Here is an 11,750-nt window from a genome sequence, read left to right as displayed (position 1 = left end):
AGGTATTATTAGACAAAACTGTTGCAGTCATAGGCACAACTCTTTGCTGAAGTAGGTAGCAAAAATCTCTCTTTTCAATAAAGCATTTTTTGGTGAGTCAGCGAATTGGTATAGAAACGTACCTACAGCCTTATTTTGTTTTCCTTGTTTGCTGGTTGCACACTTCTATGTTACTGATTCATATTTTTATGCTACTTTAGAAGAAGACTTTGCATATATTCTTTTTTTTTCAATGCCAGAGCAATTCAGAGTGAAATTTTTTATTAGAAAAAGAAAACAATAGAGGGTGCTAAAGAGCTGTGGAAAAATGTATTACTCTGCTCTCCTAAGAAAAATGAAGCTAGGAACAAGCAGTGACCCTCAGTTAACATTTGTGAGACAGTGCAATTTTTTTATAGTCGTTCATAAATGGCATTTCTTAAATGGGCAGGTTGCCGGTGACTAAATGTAAGACTGGAATTGTTTAAACTTTGTAAGTTATGGAAGACACATTGTTTCTAGAGCAAGCATCATGAATGACATGGGTCAAATCATTTAGGCACAGACCCGGAGAGGTGCTAAACTTAACTGAGAATAGATGGCTAAGTAGTCCGCAGGATCTGGATTTAAGCCTCTCTGTGCTTCAGTGCTTCATCTGTAAAATAAGAATCTGTACTCTACAGCTTGGCACAATATGTGGTGAATAAATGCATGAAGGATTTCTGGTGCATTTGGCTTCTCGGATAGAAGCCTAAATCTAAATTCTAGCTTTCACTGCATAGGTACTCAGGGACATCTTTATTCATGTGCATGTCTCAGTGAATAATCAGGGAAACAAGTTGCATGAATGTGTGTGGGTTTGTGGCATAATGTTTGGCTCTCCTTTCCTTAGGAAGGAGGACACATATGTTCAACTCAATTAATAATTAATTAAGGTCTCACTTTGTGATGTACTATTGATGACAATCTGAAGCTCAGTTTATTGTAGGTGACTAAGGGAATGTTGGACTTCCCTACTTTTTGTACCAAGTCATTGGCTAGTCAGTTGTTTTTTCTTACACTTCACAGATTTAAAGACTCTATTCTATGAGCTTTTATGGTTTACTGTCATGTCATAGAACTATGGAAGGTGCCAAGATGGAGCTCCAAGTAATTTATTCTGGTATTCAAGAATCAGATAGACCTCCAGCAATGGAAACTGTGGGATACTAATGTAATCAGTCAAGTGCAAGGAGTCTCTTCCAAAAATGAAAACAGACAGGAAGAATTTGTCTTATGTTATAGAAGCAAAAATTAAATCACACTCAGATCTTAAAACACTTAAAGTGATGTCCAGGCATGTGCTGGCACTTGTATAATTTACAGCAAAAACTGGGAACAACTGTAGCCTTTGTTTCACTCAAAATAACTGGCAGTGTTAGTAATTACTGGAAAAATTTTACTTACCACTGTCACTTTGGTGAATTTATCACTCCTCAAAGAACATAGAAGCAAACTAGAAACTCAAGAAGTTATCTCTAATTTATGAAGTAGTGTGGAATAATTTGTACATGGGTCTTCGACTTCTGAGAAGCTCATAAATATCTGTTAATTTATAATGGCCAGCTCTCAATTGGCATAAATCAGCTTAGTTCATTTGATATCAGTAATTACACTGTTGTGGTTTAGGCCCAGAGGGCAACTGAGCACCACGCAGCTGTTCACTCACTTTTCCCCCATCAGAGATGGGAAGGAGAATGTGAAGCAGAAATGATTCAAAGAATCCATCCAAGGAGTAGCTCACCTATTATGGTCACAGGCAAAAAAACACCCCATCCCATTAATTCAAATGGTAACAAAGACAACACTTAACAGACAAGGTGGGACAGTGAGAAGTGCCACCACATCCAAAACACCTTCCCCCACTCCCTTCTTCCCCGGGCTCAGCTCTGCTCCCAATATCCCAGTGGCACAGGGGGCAGGGGATGGGGGGGTTACAGTCAGCTTGCCTCTCCTTCCTTTTCGGGAGCTGGTGCACATCCCTCCCCTGCTCCACGTGGCTCCCCTCTACCTGCAGGCAGTCTTCCACGAACCTTCTCCAGTGTGATTCCTCCCCATGGGGCGCAGCTGTTCCCCTGCTGCTCCGGCGTGGGTCCCCTCCGCGTGTTGCAGCCCTCCCAGCGCTGAACCACAACAGCGGGAGCTGCTTCTCTCCTCAGAGTCCCGGCTGCCTTTGAGCTCAGATGCCTGTCCTGGAGTGGATTTCTCCTCAGGCTTCAGGTCGAGCTCTGCTCCACCTTGGACCTCCATGGGTAGCAGAGTGGGCGGCTCTGCCATCTCACTACGGGGGTCTCTGCTCCGGCACACCTCCCCCATGTCCCTCTCCTTCCTTCCGCTGACCTGATTGTTCATCCTTTTCCCATCTCCTCACAAGTCCCAACCCCCTCTCATGTTCCCCTTCTTAAATACATTATTGCAGAGGCACAACCACCATTGCTGATTAGCTCGGCCCTGGCCAGAGGAGGGTCTAACTTGGAGCGGGGGAGCTTCTGAGAAGCTTCTCACAGGAGCCACTGCTCTAGCCCCCTCCCCTGCCACCAAAAAGCACACCACAGACACCCAGCAGGTACACCAATTTATGCCAGCTGAAAGATATGGGTCTGTGAAGGTTTCAGTAATTCAGATCAGGGAAGTAGTCTGCCCAGTGGCACAAGAATGCTCTTCATAGATCTCATTTGTGACATTTCTTTTGGAAGCTGAAAATAAATCCTAAATTCCAGTCATGAAGTTTGAATTTCCAGAAGGCCCTGGCATTTCTGATGAAGACACAAACATCAACACGCCATTGTCAGGGGGCTTTGTTTTGATTTGGCTTGACGTCTACCCCACCAGTGGTAGCTGTTTGATTTGTGGTGTCTGAGAGCCTGTGTGGCTTCAGCACGAGCCTGAATATTAACGGAATGGAGGGCAGTTAGTTCTTCTAGAGCAAAATTAATCTTTGCAGCAGTTTTCTTAGACAAAAAAGTTTCAGAGCTCTGGCCTCAGGCCCAGAGCAGTGTGGCAGTGTGCTGAACAAGATCAAGCAGACTCATGGTTACCAAAGGTTTTTCCACTGCTCTGAGGCAGGGCTTCCTCTCAGCAGCTGGGTCTGGGTGAAGTGCTCATTTTTCAAGAAGTGGTACTGATCCCTGCAACGCTTGTGCCCCCAGAGGTCATTCAGAACGGCAGTGTCAGGGAGTCAAGAGGGCACTTTGGCAGGAGGGATGCAGTCAGTAATGTAAGAGTAGGAGATGTGGAGCACACAACACGTTCTTCGCTTCATTCTAGCCTCAAGATGCTGCTTTTTGGGTAGGCGACCCATATTTGGGAAGTCCAAATGTTTACCTTTAAGAAAGTAGAGATAAGGAAGACCATTATGGTTCATTATATCTCCACCATGGAGCCATGCTGGCTCCGAGTCTTTCCAGAAATAATTCTCAGAATTGTACCTTCTTGGCCTGCTTCATGTAATGGAGGCGTCTGAGCTCCCGCGCTCCAGGCAGGGGTGATAGCATTGTCTGTAAATTTGACTACAGCTTCAGTACTCGAGTCAACCACAGGATAGGAAAGCAAAGTATCCTGCATCTGTAACTGATGCTGTTAAAGGCAATTTCTGTATTGTTTTTGGATTCTTAGAGAACAAGAGTCATTACAGTGGCCCTTTCCCATCTGCCTTATAGTCTCTCTGTCTCTGGGAGACAGGCAAGGGGTTTTCAACTTACTCTGTATGTATCATACCAGAGTGCCTTCATGGGAGTTTCCTTTCCCAGTCTTTGAACATTTCCCCTTGCTGACAAGTTCACGATCTGGCTTTAAGGCTAAAGTCTCAATGGATGACAGGCTGTAAGTTTCCATGAGAGAAAGTACAGTTTGCTTCAGATGAGCCCTTAAATACTACAACAGCACAGAAGGCGGATAGAAGATAGGCCCCTTAGAGGGGGAATGAGTGATTAACTCCATCAAGTATGGCATATGTTGCTACAGTTGCCAATATTTTAGTAAGAGATGACCACAAAAAACTTATTTCTTTCATTCTGCAATAGCCTGTGGGTTGCAGGGGATGAACATATAAGAGAGGAGAGGGGAGCCTGCAGAGACCCTATTCATCTGGATTTCTCTCTTAAATAAAACCACTTTCTCACAACTAGACTAATTGACAAATGAGCTTCTATTTGGCTACTTCACACTGGTGGCATGGAAATCTCATTACACGCAGACAGGGTGCTCCATCTGATCACCACCACTGTAGGCTTGAAGTAGAAAGAGGTAATCCCTCCCTGTGGTTTGCTGTGTACTCAAACTCAGGACACCTGGACAATATACAAGTGGGCGATTTGGAGCTGTAGAGTGTTGCTTTTTCAAAGGACTTCAACACATTCTGTTTTCCAGCCCAGTTCAAGCATATGATTCGGAAGCCCACTGATTTTAATGAGAGTTAAGAAACACTTCAGGTTAAGGATTAATTTATTGCCAGGCTGAATGTTTTGCCAAATAAGGTCCTAAAATACTTCAGCATAGAAGTTCAACATAATCTTTGACATAATTTTCCCTCGTTTTTGAAATGTAAACTACACATTCAGACTTGACTGAAGGAATATTACCAGGTGGTGATGTTAACTTTTGTAAAGAGCTTTCACAAGAATAAGAAAATATTGGGGAGAGTTTTATTTCATTTATTAAGGTTTAGGAGAATTGTTGCCAAGGAGAAAATCTCATAGATGTGGGAAGAAATCTGTTCTGCTGGTGCCCTTCTCCAGCTTTATGCCAACATGTCCATACTTTGAGATCCAACAGCATCACCACCCTGCCAGAAAACCCTCCAGCTTCTGTACATCTGGTAAGTTTAATGTACTTGGTTTGTGCTATACTATAGCAATCCTGCCAGGGAAATGGTGGGGATGATTATTCACAATTTTCTCATTGTTAAGTTCAATCAGAGAACTCTGTCATGCAATGAGTTAGAATAAGGGGGTGAATTTCATCTTCCTAGTGATGATAGTTGTTCCATGTGTTACATAAAAATGACAAGAATCCTTTCATGGAGGGTTGGTAGGGACTGGACTTTGACAGTGTCACTGAATTTCTGAATTCAGTAAATCTTCTTTTAGGCAAGGAAAGGAAGTAGGTGTCAGAACCTGGGAGAAAACTGATTTTCTGAACTGATTTATGCTAGCAAAACCAAGTCAGCAGAGGAACTGTTTAAAACTTAATCATTTATACCATCTAAATTATATATATATAAAAAAAGGAGATAATTTGGAGATAAATAAATAAATGTATAAATAAATAAAAGGAGATCATCTGGTACTAATTTGGTGTTGCTCTATTGCATTCATTTCAGTTCAGTTGATTTAGACCCACTGGTTTCTGATTAACTGCCTTACTCTGGGAGGAACTCTGGGAGTTTCTTTATCAGATTTCCTGATTTCCATTTTTTTTTTTTTTGCACTGTATACATATTTTTGTGATAGAACTCTGTTTGCCATGAGTGTACTGGAGAAAAAGATCTCTGTCTCTAAACTGCAAGACAGAATTGCTGGACATAAAACATAACATAATTTTAATATAAAATTAAAATCTATGCTTGCATGTCTTTTAATCATAAGAAAAGCCCTAATTTTTGTTGTACCCCAAAGAATCTCTCTTTTAAAAATTATGGAGAAAAAAGGACAGTAAAGGAATGTGCACTCTAAGATTTAAAGCTGCAAACTGATTTTTCTTCAGAAATAGAAGGCATCTGCTTGTGATGTGAAGAGTTTCCTCATTTTTCACTATACAATGACATTTGTACCACATAATTGGGCTTGCATTTCCCTAATGGTAAAAGCCACATGCATCTTTCTTCTTTACCTCATATTTTCAAGCTGCTTGACAATAATGATCTACCTTTGACAATGCTGCCTTTTGCGATATTTTTTATGGATAAAACTTCAAATTTTTATCATTCCCAGATATCACTTTTATTCCCAATAAAACTGCTTTTTGGGCTAGACATCCAGAATATTGTTGTAATGGAAATAGTGAGGGCTTACTGTATTGCTTCTGTCTGAACTTGAATTTGATCTTGTTCCCATTTAAATCAGTAACAGAACTCCCTCTGGCATCTGTGAGAACTGCGCTGGCTGGCTATGTATCCTATAGACTATCATACCATACTTCAAGACTACTATTGTTGTTTTAAATTTTTTTTTCCTGATTTGTAATTATGAACACACTTTTTGCCCCAGTGTAACTGTCTTAATCTCTGCTACCAAGCATTATCAACTGTTGTTATCATGAAACCAAGAATATTTATGATTATATTGTGAACAAAGACTCCTACTTCTCAGAGAAAAATCATTTTTTTTCCACAGTTATTCATGAGGCATTTTTATGCTACGAATGAAAATCATTGGCAGGATAAGTAAGCATATGGGAATCTGTTTCTGTGTAGACTGCTGGCAATTTTCCACCAAATTACTTCTACTGATTTCAGGAGACACATCTAAGAAACGTGACAAACTACTTTGGCATAAAGATCCCATCAATCCCTATGCCATAAACTATATTGGTTATTACTGATGTTTTGCTAATCTTTGCAACTCTGAGAGAAAAGAAAGTGAATGTTGCTGATGTACAAGATCAATTCCTGCTTGGTGCAGAGGCTGTATTATGCACTCATCTCACTTGTATCTTGGGTGACTCTTTACGTGCATTTCCACTGCCCATGGACATTCAAGTATCATAAACGGAGGTAATGTTACAAGGAGGTTTGGTGCCCGTTTGTTGTCAGTGCTGCTGGCTGTGGATCTTCTGTTTCCCCGGATGTGCCATGAAGTTGCAATTGTTCCACTCCCTCACAACTCACAGACCTGCTCTGTCCACTCCAGCTTTGGCCACAACTGTCTGAAGCAGCCAGTGGCAACTCTTTAATAAGCATTGAACAGAAATCAGGAATTAAATTTCCTACACGAACGTGTGTGCTTGCACTCAATTAAAGATAATCCAGCTTTCTAATAAAGAGGCACTTTCAGTGTAGGCAAAATTTTCTTCCTGAACGTTGGTCCCACATTTTGTTGAATCCTCGTATGCCTGGGTCTTGATTACCTGGCTGTGTTTTCCCATGACTCAGTTTCTTCTTCAAACTGGAGTGATTCTAGCATTTTTCTGAGGTAAAAACAGTGAAACCAGCAAACTATTTTTGTCTTTTACTCATTTATGGAACATGCTCAGAGCCTCTTTCCAGGATGAGGCGGGCTTTGCAAATAATTGTGACTAATAGGTTAGTAAAAGTACTGGAGTCTCGCTGAAGATGGAGCTCTGAAACTCTATTTTGAAGTGGTCTGTCAAAACTCTTACCAGGCCTGGAGATGCCTAGATTCCAGGTCAGCAGAGTCCCTTCTGCACTTCTCAGGTGAATATGTTATGTCTTTTCTTCCCACCTGTACGATGAAGCTTGACACCTCACTGGAGAGTTGAAGATATGTCACAATTTAAATGAATGAATTGATGGTCAAACAATTTCTAAATCTTAGTCAGGAGAAAAAAATAATCTTTTAGCTTTGATTGTAAAAACTTAGATGTCGCATTTGTCTGACAGAAGTAGAGAAATAGGAAGCAATTATATTTGTTCTTTAATGGTTTATACATTCAAAGGCATTAGAATGGCTTCAAATATATTAAATAATAATGTTTCTGTCATTCTCACCTCAGTGTGCGTCCAGGAAAATAGGTCTTTTGAAGCATGATTTCTCCAAGCTGCTTCTATGCCTTTGCTAATAAGAAAGCATTCTTCAAAATAATGATTGGTTTCAATGTATCAGAAAGAAAAATATCATCTGCGTTAAAAAAGATATGTCCTATTGTAAGAATAATATGACAGAAACACACCATTAATGCCGTACAACACCGTATTCTTGCTCTAAACAGCAGTTTCTTTATTGTATTCATAGACTGACTTAAAACAGGCATCATCCTTTATCCTCAATTCACACTAGCAAAGGACTGGTGCAGATCTGAGGATCAGACAGCAGAATGATAACGGTGTTTCACCTCCCAGTTCCAGAAGAAAGTCTGTAATAACTTTATGATGAACAGCTGGTCGACAAATTTTGCAAAAGCTTCTAGTTTTTTCTTAAAAATAGATACCGTTTGGACTTCAGAGGCAAGATGAAACTGCGTTAGATTGCACCGGACAAGAAACCAGGGATGATTTGTGGCAGTACTCTGAAAAAGCTGGTCTTCTCGCAGTGTTAGTTTAGTTCCATCATAATGCAGATTACGATGTCTATGTGTCGGGGTATTTCTAATGAAATGTTCAAATGTCTTGCCATCAAGGCCACACCAGGAGTTTTCAAATAATTCACTGAGTAAATACCAGAAGAGATAATGACATGCAAATGAGCAGTTTTGCCAGAGCTCCCCCGTGTAATATGATCTAGGTATCATTTTATCTTATATAACTACTTAACTCTGCGGTAAAGATGTCAGTTCAACTGAATAAGTGCACCTACCTTTTGGCTACACTTTGATTCCTGAAGCTATCATGAATGATGGTGATATCATATTCTCAAACTGACTGAACGATTTTAACTGACATTCAGTAGTAGAGCGTTATGAATTAGAGCCATTTGCACAGGGAATTAAAGCTTAACATCCTACAGGGGACCGAATGTCCTGGACTTTAGTTAATTTTTAAAGTTTACTATTTACTTCCTGCTTACCCTGCTCCAATTATTTTGCACTTCTTTTCAAGAGAAATTATATGAACATATTTAATGTAATAAAGTATGCTTCACAGAAATCAACTAATACAGTAATACTGACATCAAGAGACCTGCACTTTATTTTAATTTGTGTTCTTAAATAAGGTGGTGTCGCCACCTTACAGATTTTTTTTTGGTTGGTGACCAACCTGTGCTTATTTTTATTACAGACCTTTTATATTATCCTGCCTGAATCTGGATTTTCAGCCTTTTCTAGACCAAACAATTAGTTCAAAAATACTCATGTATGTAAAATCAAAATACTGATATTTTAAGTTTTAAGAAAATGACTTAACTGTATGTTGCTGCAGCAGAAAGTTGTTAAATGCAATCAGTTACTCTTAGAAGATGGAGTCTTGAAAGATAATCCCATAGACAGAGACCTGGGTTATTATTAGGAATTATCTTGTGTGGTGATATGTTTCAGTTTCTCCTACTAAGATTTACAGGATTAGACCTATGGGATTGTCATGTTGAGGTTTGTGTGAGAGATGTAAAGGCACTGGAATTTATATAACCTAACACATCTTCATTTAGATACAGTCAATGGCTTCATAATTTCAACTAATGTAATAAACATAATGAAAATGAGCTACTGTTAATGAGAAGACTAAGCACAGGACGTGGTGCCAGGACAACTCAATTATATCTTATCTTTGTCTTGGGATAAACAACTTGGAGAGAACACAGAGAACTCAAAGTGAGTTTCAGACCTTGGCTTTGGTTCTTAATCTTGCCAGGTCACTTTGAGATGGTGAAGAAGCCTGCCTCATCTCACAGCCACCAACCCTGGCTAGGGACGTGTTCAGAATGAGCAATACTGAGTCATTTATTACTGTGTCAGCAAAAGTGGTTCTCAATAACCTGGTGCCATGGGAGCGTAAGTTTCCATCTCCTAGGTCAGGAATCAGTGACACTGCTGATGAAGAAGCTTGCTCAGTTGCTAGAGGAATGTCAGTGGTCTTTTGAGGTATGTGGCAATTACTGTATTTCTGCAGGTAAGGGACGAAGCATAGAAGATTTCCACACCTTCTGAGAGGAGTGAAGAGTAGGAAAGCTGCAGCAGAACCATCTCTGCTTCTCTCTTCTTCGCGCATTGATAAATTGAAGTGAGGAATTGTCGTGGTTTAGGCCTGGTTGGCAGCCAACCACAATGCAGCAGCTCTCTCTCCCTTCCCCTCCGGCAGTGAGAAGGGACAGAGAGCCAGGCTTGGGGTTCAAGATAGGACTGGGGTGGGGGAAAATCCCCCTTTTATGATCATGAGCAAAAGGCAGACTTGTTAGGGGAAGAAAAAAAAAGAACATACATTTATTACAGACACTAACAACACATAACAGAGTAGGACAGTGAGAAGCATTGCCACATCTTGAGAACACCTTCCCCCCACCCCTCCCTTCTTCCCGGGCTCAGCTCTGCTCCCGATATCTCTACCTCCTCCCCCAGTGGCGCAGGGGCAGGGAATGGGGGGTGCAGTCAGTGCTGCCACTTTCTTCATCTTCGGTGAGGGGAGTGTCCGAAACTTGTTCCTCCTGCTCCATCGTGGTCCCCCTCTCACAGGAGACAGTCCTCCACAAACTTTTTCTGACGTGAGTTCCTCCCCTGGGCCGCAGCGTTCCCCACACTGCTCCGTCGTGGGTCACTAACTTCCTCCGACTGGATTCCCTCCCACGGCTGCAGCCCTTCCCGAGCTGCTCCGGCGTGGGACTCCCCCGCATGCTGCAATCCTCCCAGCGCTGAATTACAGCAGTGGGGCTGCCTTTTCCCATGAGACCCCGGCCTTCTTCGGGCACAGAACCTTGATCATCTGAGCAGGAACAACAGGCTGTAAATCAATGTCTGCTCCACCGCAGATCTCCATGGGTGGCGGGGGGGGCCGCCCTGCCGTCTCCCCACAGGATACAGGGGGGTCTCTGCTCCGGCACACCTCCCCCCTCCTTTCTTCCTCCGTTCCTCCACTGACCTTGGTGTTCATGCAGCTGCAGCAACTCCTCCTCACCAGTCCCACTGCACGTCACCACGTCCCTTCTTAAATACGTTATGGCAGAGGTGCAGCTGATTGGCTCAGTTTTGGTGCAGAGGTGGAGCTGGCTTGGAGCTGGGGGAGCTTCGAGAAGCTTCTCACAAGGGGCCGCCCCGATAGCCCCCTCCCCTGCTACCAAAACACCCCACCGCTCACTCAAACCCAGGACAGGAATGGGCGAACTTACTCAATTAGCACAACAAAAGAGTTTCTCCTCTTCTTCATGTCTGGTCAGACTATCAAAACCTAACACCTATACTCCTACCTGCACTGACAGAAGACTGAATGCCAGGTTACATTTGCCTGATGTGTTTGCCTGTCATACCACAAATGTTTTTCAAAATTAAAGAGGCAAAAATGAGACTTGATAGAGCTTGCAACCAGGTTAACATAGCCAAATGCTTCTTCCATTATTCCTCCCACCCTGGCATGAGAGGTACACTCTGGTCCTCCTCAAATAACTGCCTCACTTAATAGAATATTAACAGTGACCTTTCACTATAACAATTATTACTCCTGCAACCAAGAGTTCAGAATTGCAAGCTTCTCCCAGACTTGTAATGTGTAGACAAACTTTTCTCTCTGCAGTACTTAAAAGAAGTAAGGAAACAGGCTCAGCCTCATTACTGAATAAGGGCAGCACTCAGAAATTCCAGGGGAAGAGCAGAATCAGGTTATCTTAGTGGGTATTATGGGAGGTAGTATTCACAGCAACTTTTTTTTCCAAAATGAAAAAGCAATTCTGAATTCCAAACTGAAAAACAAGATGTTTCTGGAAAAGTAAGAAAGGGGACCTTTAGTTTTATGCTGTCATGGAAAAAAGCTGATTATACTTTTGTCTTCATTGTCTAGCCTTCATCACCTGTGCTTCTTTACTCTGCTTGCTTTTTACAGGTGAAAATATTTTCACAATTTATTTTAATTTTTTTTTAATTAAAAAAAAATCACACTTAATTTCCACAGATATAAATGCTCTTACATTTTCATT

The sequence above is a fragment of the Tyto alba genome, unplaced genomic scaffold (genome assembly GCF_018691265.1).
Source record: "Tyto alba isolate M040663 unplaced genomic scaffold, T.alba_DEE_v4.0 Super-Scaffold_48, whole genome shotgun sequence".
Taxonomy (NCBI): Eukaryota; Metazoa; Chordata; class Aves; order Strigiformes; family Tytonidae; genus Tyto; species Tyto alba.
Note: the sequence above shows the minus strand (reverse complement) of the source record.